At 41.5% G+C, this 10,334-nt stretch overlaps 1 protein-coding gene across 2 annotated transcripts in view; it reads right to left on the bottom strand.

The window, feature by feature from the left end:
• Positions 1-10,334, bottom strand: part of LOC124180874 (tubulin polyglutamylase TTLL5) — a 280,376-nt gene that overhangs the window by 32,255 nt on the left and 237,787 nt on the right. The gene's annotated exons all lie outside the window — the stretch shown is intronic.

The raw sequence follows: 10,334 nt of genomic DNA, 5'->3' as shown, positions 1-10,334 counted from the left end.
ATTATTTTGGTCTTACACTTTCAATTTGTTGAATTTTATTTCAATAGAATAAAATGAGTTGTTTTCAAAATTTCGACTCCGGTTTTAGCCATTATCTATTCTTCATCATAACTCATTGCAAGTTACGCTGAGGACTCCACTCAACCAATATCATAGTCCCAACCAATTAAGTTAAAATCAACAAACGAAAACTTGTAAGTGAAAGCAATTTCTGGAAACAAAAATGGTGTTACGTCCGGCATTCCGACACGTCTTCTCTCATCTTCTTTGACTGTCGCTTACCCCTATCTGCTAACTCTTCTACATCCCTTGCAGTAACGTTATACTCTTCATCTTGTTCTATTTCTATTCAGCCTCACGTCAATTATTACGTACAGAGAGGCTTTAGTTAACCGGTTGAGTGGTAACGAAGCATATATCAATAAAAAAAAGTCGTGCCAAAAGTGGTGATGAAGCATATATCAACATTTTGCAATCATTCCGGCAGAAGACCCTAGAATTGCATGAAAATTGGTATGCCCGGGTTTTTTAGACCGCTGAATCCGAATCTGTACTCAGAATTCACGTCCAAACCATAGGGGGCGCCCTATCAACACTCTGAAATGGCGAAAAAATGGAAGACAGTTTGTCCTTTTAGTTACACAGTATCGTTTACATACAATGGACATGAGAATGGATTCTCGAGGGTTCTCGGGCTCTGTGAATTTGCCTACTATGTCAGAATTGACAAATCCCCAAATTCAAGATAGTGCAGCCAAGATGGCGGACATCGAATTCCAAGAAAAACGAAATTTGCCATGAATTTTGTTACTCAGGGATTTTTGGGGTCACTGAAACCGAAGCCTGTGTCAGAATTGACAAATTCCCAAATCCAAGATGGCAGAGCTAAGATGGCGGACATGGAATGTCAAAAAAAAAAACACAGACTTTATCATGAACTTTGTTACTCGGGGGTTTTTGGGGTCGCTGAATCCGAATCCGTTGTCAGAATTAGCCCCATGAAACCGGATAATGTCCCGTATTTTTTCTATGAGAGCGACAGTAGTGAGGGTACGCCATCTAGCGGGCGTGAAAATAACCAGCTTCCTCGAAAACACCCGGGTGAAAAGACTGTTGGAAACAACTTCGTGTTTCGGTTTTGGTTTCGAAATTTCGTGTGCGCCTTTGTCGGGCGCTCCATCTTGAATCTGCCACCTTGGATTTGGGCTTTGATCAATTGTGACACCCGATTTGGTTTCAGCGACTGCAAAAACCCGCCAAGTAACCAAATTCATGTCAGGATCTTTTTTTTTTTTTGCATTCCATGTCCGCCATCTTGAATTTAGGAATTGGCCAATTCTGACACCGGATTCGGTTTCAACGACCCCAAAAACCCCCGAGTACTAAAATTCATTTCAGAATCGTTTTTTTTTTTGGCATTCCGTCTTCGCCATCTTGAATCTGCCACCTTGGATTTGGGCTTTGAAAATTCTGACACCGGATTTAGTTTCAGCGACCTCAAAAACCCCCGAGTGATGAAATTCATTTCAAAATCGTTTTTTTTTTTTGGCATTCCATCTCCGCCACCTTGGCTCCGCCATCTTGGATTTGGGAATTGGCCAATTCTGACACCGGGTTCGGTTTCAGCGACCCCAAAAACGCCCGAGTAATGATATTCATTTCAAAATCGTTGTTTTTGGCATTCCATCTCCGCCATCTTGGCTCCGTCATGTTGGATTTAGGAATTGGCCAATTCTGACACCGGATTCGGTTTTAGCGACCCCAAAAATCCCCGAGTAATGAAATTCAGCCATTTATTCGCAAACCTGTGTCGTACCACTTTTGGAGCTGCTGCTCGTCAAAAGCCCTACCATTCAACCGGTTAAGTGATTCATCCGTCACGCGACTGAGATTCCTGGAAATCAATAACCGTGATATTAAAGCGATAATGATATCTCTCGCTCTGCCGACATAATCGTAAAGTTCGCCGAGTATGAGTTGAGAGGTATGAAGGTTGAATGCGTGTAAAACAAAGGATTGACACGACGATGTACTTTGTGATTCGCGAGACTGAACAACCAGTATCGGATATCAGAATTCAGTGATTTCCTCTACATCGTTGTGAGTAACATAGCAAGGCGGGTTCTACTTACAGATTTCTGTTACCGACACTTACCGACATTCTCCCCAGACTCAAACCCTTTACCGCGATGACGTCACAGTCTGTCGTACCGACTTGAGGTCTAAACCATGCAACCTTACCGACAGTCGTATCGGTCGACGGTGGAAATCGCACTGCTTTACCAACAATTCTCATGGGTCGAAGGTCAAAATCGTGCTGTTTTACCGACAATCTTACTGACCGAAGGTCAAAGTCTTTATGTCGTGCTCGTCAGCCAACGGTAGAGGGTGCAGCGGGGGCGAGAACTTTTCTACCGTCCCGCATTCTTTTCCCACGATAAGACTGCTGATGTGTAACATTGACCACTTCAAATTCCTGTCCCACGATAGGACTGCTGATGTGTAACATCAACCACCCCTACATTCGTTTCCCACGTTATAACCACGTGACATTCCAAATTTAATAGTTCCGAGAATTGTTTTTTATCCACTCGGATATTGCTGATGTGTAACATTAACCACCTCACATTTCTTTCCCACGTTATCAACCACGCGACATTCCAAAATTGATGGGTCTGAGAATTGTTTTTCACTCACTCGGATGTCGGTTTGGTATCAACCACGTGAAATTTTTTTGGCTTGTAACTGTCATGTGAACTCAACGATGAATTTTGAACGGGTTCAGTCAGGACCTGAGTGCAAGGTCAACCGATAGCCGCGGTACATTCAGATCCAAGGATCAGCGGTGTTAGGCTACTATGGCACTTAAAATGCTAAAAGGTGCGCGCGCATACACAAACATACGTACAGCTGCCCTATAAAAGGGATGGTCATCACTGCAAACGATCATTAGGTCTCAACTTGTCAAGTATACGTGAGGAAAAGCTCAAGATGGAATCCGTGAAGTGTTTGAGATTGATCGATATTATGGAATCGGTGTAAAAAATCTTGGACAAATCATCATAAACAGCAGAGACTCAGGAATGGATAAAATTTGGAAGTCAGAATATTCGGCTTCTGAACAAAATTTTGCGAAATGTTTCATCGATTGGAGAAAAGATGAGAATTATCACAACGATCGGACTCTTGAAAGCGCTTGCGGAAAAATTCGAACGTCTTCAGAAAACGGGTGGAGGTATGCGAAAAGTAAGGAGAAGCGATCGAGTTTACTGGGAAGATTTGGAATCAGCTTTCGAGGGGAGAATTCGCACTGGATCCATCGTCAATTTGGAGCATGAAGATGTGAACAGATTTCTAGAAGACGCAAAGGTACTAGCTGTAACGAGACTAAAAAACGCTTTAAAGAAAGACAGGAGCTTGGAAACCAACGTTATCCTGGCTTGTAAATTTGAAGTTAGAAAAGATGATCACACGGTGGAAGAGATCAAATATTTCATTACGAGGAATGAAATCATCCTCCAGACCACGGATATCAACGAATGGTTCATCGAAAACGCGTCGGAGCGTTTGTTGAAGAAGGTGAAAGCTTTCCAGGAAAAGAATTCAGGCTGGTGGCTGACCGAAATAATCGATTTGACTATGAATATCAACAAGTACGTGCCACTACGAGGCGGTGTGTTCACATACACCCCGTTACCTAAGCATATCAGTGATACGAAGTATGTGGTAAACATCAGGAACAACGACTCTTACTGCTTTCTTTGGTCGGTCACCGCAGCTCTGTTTCCACCCGACAACAACAATCCCAACGCGACCAGCTCGTACCCCCATTTCAGCTCGGTGCTACGGTATGATGGTGTAAAGTTTCCTATGTCTCTAGACAAAAACACCATTTGAAAATTTGAGAAGCTTAACAGTCTTTTAATTAACGTTTATGGAATAGACCAAGGTGATCGGAAAAGAAGTAAAATAGCACCGATTCACCTGAGTCAGAATGAGTCTGATAAACCTGTAATTCATCTTCAAGCGATAGAAACTGAAATCACTGACGATGACGATGATGATGTTGATACGGAAAATTATGGAAAAAATTGAATCTTTCATTTTACTTGTGTTTGAAATCTGTCTCGATTAACAAGTTCTCAAATTTCTAAACATAAACGTCGTACTTGGTTATATGATAGGTGTCCATCACACTTCCAATCTGAAAAGTGTTTGTTCAAGCAAAATGTATATTGCATGAATTGAAACAAAACCAGAGTTATTCTACCTACAGAGGAGGAAAAGATACTAGAATTAAAGAATTTCAAGCACAAAGAAACCGTTCCGTTCTGCGTTTACGCAGACCTAGAAGGTTCATTGCAGCCCACTTTTGAAAGTTTTGGGGAAGATAGAACAATTTATCAGAAGCATCTTCCGTGTAGTATAGCTTATTATTTACAGTGTGCGTTTGACGATTCGCTTTAAAAATTTGAAATTAATCGTGGAGAGACTTGCATTCAATGGTTTGTGAATGAATTAGCGGAATTGGCACATTCGTTAGAAGTTTATTTCAAAACTGTTGTACCAATGGAACCGCTCAGTTCCAATCGAATCAACGAATTTTATTCAACAACAATGTGTTACACTTGTAAAAAACCGTTTACACTCACAGACGTAAAACATCGTGATCATTGCCATTTCACAGGAAAGTACGGTGGTTGCAATCTAAATTACCAAAATTCGCACACTATCCCAGTGATGTTCCACAATTTGTCGAGTTACGATTCACATTTTCTGATCAAAGCACTGGCTACATCGTTCGAGGGCTCAATTGAGCTTCTACCCGTAAACTAAGAAAAGTGCATTTCTCTTACAAAATATGTCAAGGGGACAGATATGAAGTTTAGATTCATGGATTCACACCGTTTCATGCCCAGTAGTCTTGAGAAATTAGCAACGTATCTCGGTGATGATCAGAAATCAATCACACGAAAATTTTATCGTAGCTCAGATGAATTTCAGTTATTGACCAGAAAAGGATGGTTCCCGTACAAATACATAGACAGTTGTGAGAAGCTCGAGGGCAGACGGCTACCATTCAAACAACAATTTTACTCAAAATTAAATGATCGGGATATATCAGACGAAGACTATGCACATGCATGTGAAGTTTGGCAAACTTTTAACGTTCAAACTTTGGGAGAGTATTCGAACTTGTATTTACAGACGGACGTGTTTTTACTAACCGACGTTTTTAAAAACTTTCGACAGAGCTGTTGGACAACGTACAACCTGGACCCGATACGTTATTACATCGCGCCCGGTCTGTCATTTGATGCGATGTTAAAGTGTACCGACATCGAGCTCGAGCTTCTCACCGACATAGATATGATTATGTTTATTGAAAAAGGTATTCGTGGTGGTGTGTCACAGTGCTCGAACAGATACGCAAAGGCTAACAACAGGTACGTGGGAGAGGAATTCGATCCTGAGGTCGAAGAATCTTATCTCATGTACTTTGACGTTAATAATTTGTACGGTGCTGCTATGAGCTTTGCTCTGCCATACAATTTCTTCGAATTGGTATCAGACTTCGGACAATGCGACGTTCTTACCATCTCGGACAATGCGGAGTTTGTTCACATACTGGAGGTGGATTTGGAATATTCTGAGGGACTGCATAAGATTCATAAAGATTTACCACTGTGTCTGGAGCACTATATACCTCCGATCTTGGATAGAAATAAACCGAAATTGACGCCCACGCTACTTTTCAAGAAAAACTACGTTGTTCACTATAGCGTTTTGAAACAGTGCTTACAATTAGGCTTAAAATTACTCAAAATTCACAGAGTTCTCAAATTCAGATGAACCCTGTGGCGCAAAAAATACATAGATTTGAATACCGATTTGGGCGAAAAATCTCACAACGAATTTAAGAAAAATTTTCACAAACTGATGAACAACGCAGTTTTTGGCAAAACAATGGAAAATGTAAGGAAGTATAGAGATGTCAGGCTGATTATGCAATGGTATGGAAGATACGGTGCTAGAGCTACTATAGCCAAACCCAATTTTCACAGCTGCACCATTTTCGACAAAGATATAATTATCGTCGGAATGAGTAAGACGAGAGTCAAGTTGAATGAACCATTGTATGCAGGTTTCTCGATCATGGATCAGGCTGAAACATATATCTACGATTTTCATTATAATTATATTGGGCAGAAATTTGGCAACCGAGCGAAATTAATGTATACGGATACCGACAGTTTGATTTACAATTTTACCGTCCCCGACATATACGAACATATTGTTACAAAGGGTAAAATCACCCGTTTTCCCACGTTTTTAATGATCTAGTAGTGATTATAAATAAAAGACGTTTATAAACCTCTTATGTCTTCCAAAAGAATAAGGTTGCTGCGTCAACCAACATTATTGTAAAAACAGATTTGTTTCAGACTTAAAACGAGAAACACATATTCCGCAATTAAAGCTTTTGCACCACATTTCATTCACGCTTTTGATTTTGACTTGATAAACAAACTCGCGGATCCATATTGTTAGGTATGGGTAGGGTAAGTAATCAACACTGTCTTGTTACTTATACTAGATTTATTTAACCACAGTTCTGTTACAGCGGTGCCGGAGCGCCTGTGTACTAGCCTGGGGTCAGTACGCAACTGCCTAACGTGAGAGCGCTGTCTTAGAGTAGCGAGTGCGCTACTAGCCGTATCGCACGTATTCACCTATGGGTATTAATACTATCATAGGTGAATACATCACACATATTTATTTCCGTAACGTCAAAGAACGTTACAATATGAAGGAGGACTTGCATAAATTCGATACGTCTGATTATCCGCTTGACAACGTTCATGGAATGCCTCTAGCAAACAAAAAAGTTCTCCGCTTGATGAAAGATGAGAATAACGGAAAAATAATGCTGGAATTTGTAGGATTAAAAGCTAAATGGTACGCATTCCGAGTCTTGGGAGATGAGAAAGACAATAAATGTGCCAAAGGTGTCAAAGCATCAGCGTTGAGAAAAGTAACTTTGAACGATTATTCGGAATGTGTTTTGAAACGTGAAAATTTGTCTACAAATCAGCATTTGATATTAAGTCAAAATCACGAGGTACACACCGTAGAACAGCAGAAAGTGGCACTAAGCTGGAATGACGACAAGCGGATCGTGTTTCAAAACACAACCGACACGCTTGCGTGGGGCTACAAGCCTCCACCTCAGCTGTGTGATTTACAACTGTACCATGATGTATAAAATATAATTATGTGAGATGATGAATGAGAACGCTCCGAAATATGAAAAATTGTACAACGACGCATATGTCTGTCGATTGTATGAAAAATGAAGATGCATACTTGTGATGTGTCGGATATAAAACAGAGAGGCACATAAGTTTTTACAAAAAATTCATTTATTTATTGTTACATGTCCGATTCGTTTATCCAACTGTTGTGTGTATTGTCAAAACCTAACCATCTAACGTATATTTTTCTTCCACGCTTCTTGAGCACCTTCTCCACCAGATGAATATCCGGATGTTCAACCTTGAGGAGCCCTTCTTCGTAGAAACCACCAGCGATAGGTTGATCTCGGTAGTTTTTGAGCTTGTACGTCACGGGATGAGTATTTTCCACTCGACACATCGTGAATATTTCAGTGGTCCAATTGGGAATGTAACCTTTCTCACAGACGTTTTTGAATTTGCTGATTCAAACTCTGTCGTCGGATTTGAATTTTGCCGATATGGTAGGTATCGCTCGAAGCCCTCCGTACGCCTGACGTTATAACAGCCTCTCGTTTGCTACGGTGACATCCGACGGTTTCATTCTTATGGTTCGGTGCTTGGCGTTGTTGTAAGCCGAAACCAAATCAGATGAGACATCGAGCCATTTGTAGCTTCCTTGCATGCTGAACCGTTTCCACATTTTACCTTATAGCGTGCGATCGAAACGTTCACAGATCGAAGCCTTTAAATTACTGTACGTGGAGTAAAGTTTGATTCCGTAACGTGTTATAAGCGATTCAAATTTCGAGTTGTAATATTCCGTTCCTCTGTCGACATGTGAATTTTTCATTTTCCATTGTCTTCGTAACATCATCTTCAAATTTGCTCTTTATCGGTACAGCCCACCCATACTTTGGAAAAATATCAATGACTGTGAGCATGTACTTGTAGCCTTTGTTTTGTCCGGCGTATGACGTCATATCAAGAAGATCTGTCTGCCAGGTCTCGTCGATGCCGCGCACGTCTACACGTCGACGCGGGTAATTCCGGCGTGCAGGCTCATGCAGTTCCGTCACCAGTGCTTGCTTTTTCTCCTTCATATTCCAACGCTCTTAGTCAGGTGTCCATTTGGGAAATGTTATCAGCGGTTCTAATCGACAGGTCTCTGCCTGTTTAAAAGTCTGTGTAAAAGGCATCCAAGGCTTTCTCCGTGTTGAGCTCTAAAGCTTTGATCATTTGATCGAGGTTGTCGTTTTTGCAGCACGTTGAATTTTCGTCTCAAGATTTTTAAAGTTACAGCATTGTTCGGCTCTGCGGGATCTGCGACATTGCACAGTCTCTTGTTCCGTATATCGTAATGCCCGTCCGCTGTTATTTGAAATCCGACACCCGGAGGACCACGAGTGCTCGCGGCCGTGTTTTTATCCAAATGCCGTCCAATCACGTCGACGCTCATCTCGGTAATGAATGCAAAAACGATAGGAGCTGCTTAATAAATGATTCTTGCTTCGCGTAGCTCTTCGATAATGGAGATTATTTCGTTTTTTTGACTCCAATTTCCCGCTGCCTGAGATGCCAGGAGTAAACGAAGACGCTCCACTAACTCGTTTGGATCATCCCAGAAAACGTATTACGTTTCAACACCTTGTCGAGTGATCATAGCTTGCGGAAGTGGACCTTTCGGCAAGGTGATGGGGAATAATCCATCAATTCGGCAATGACATTTTCGAATTTGTAACTGTTGTCGTTACGAACAGCCCGATCGCATGAGTAATAGTTTTAATGCGCGTTCGTTGCGACGATTATGTTTTTAAAATTTTCCCGATCTCCGGCGCTCAAGGAAAAACCGTCAGGCTTCTTTTTGAACTAAAGTTCCAGCAAACCCTTCGTTTTCGGGTAACGCGTATCGCCAATACGAATGTAGTTACTCTGAAAAGATATCAACGAATCACCAATCATTAGTCCGTTCAAGAGGTTGCGTACACCGTACACGTTGTCCAATTCACCTTTTGTCTTTGCATCTCTCATCAGTGCAAAATACTCATCCCCGATTTTCTCGACCGGTGTTTCTACGATTGTTTTATCTCCTGCTGAAGCAAAGGAATCGTCCATTTCCGAGACAGTTTCATTTTCCGTTCCATTTTTCATCTGCTTCATTTGTTCTTTAATTTCTTCCACCTCTTGTTTCACAGGTTTAGTCACTTTTGTAACATTTACCAGTTCTTGCTGCAGAGTCACTACTGGTTTGAAAACGTCACTCAATTTCTGAGCCGTAGATTCCTTGCCCGACTTGAGCAATCTGTATTTTCAACGGCTCGCAGCACCCACTTGAACGATCTGATGTAGGACATCTTTTTGTTTGGGAATTTCAGAGCTCTGCATGTTTACGCAACTGAGTCTGCAACGCTACTGCGTCTCTTGCTCGAAAACGATAGATTTTATTTCTTCTGCAGGCTAACAAAAGAATCGAATCCCTTTCTGTACCGTCTTTTGTTAAGCTCACTGTCTCTGTGGATCACCAGAAACCCGAACTTCTCACCGTTCCAGCCTGCAGAGCACACACTTTTAAACTCTGTGTAAGACATGTCGGTGTTGACATAGTCGTTGTATACGTGTCTCAGGTTCATATCGTCTTGTTTGAATAACACGAGTAAGTTTACGTTGTCGCGCACGAGATGTTTGGGAATACGCGCTTACGTCTGACAGAGATAGAAACAGTCAACGTCGTGATATGTACTCATGCAAAAGTAGGCTCTAATATTGTCCCGCCTCTTGCACGCTACATCGTCAAATATGATTACTGAGTTAGGCCGAGCTTTTTCCGGTGTGATCACTTGCTTACGCTCGGTAAACGCAAAATACTCCGTATTCTCAACATAGTCCAACAATTGCTTCGACGATTGGTATTTAGGTGAGTTGAGAGGTTTCGAGTAGATGTGAATATTTTCGAATCTGAGTCCGTTGGGATGGGTTATGAGTGTGAGCAACGCATTAGTATTACCACAATTTGACGGTCCACAGAATATTGCACGTACACTATTCGGGAGTAATTTACCGTGCCGTTTGTGCCTTTTGACATTTTGCTCCGAAAGTTTG

This window comes from Neodiprion fabricii, chromosome 4 (genome assembly GCF_021155785.1).
Source record: "Neodiprion fabricii isolate iyNeoFabr1 chromosome 4, iyNeoFabr1.1, whole genome shotgun sequence".
In the NCBI taxonomy this organism is placed as follows: domain Eukaryota; kingdom Metazoa; phylum Arthropoda; class Insecta; order Hymenoptera; family Diprionidae; genus Neodiprion; species Neodiprion fabricii.
Note: the sequence above shows the minus strand (reverse complement) of the source record. Positions and strands in the feature narration are given on the sequence as shown.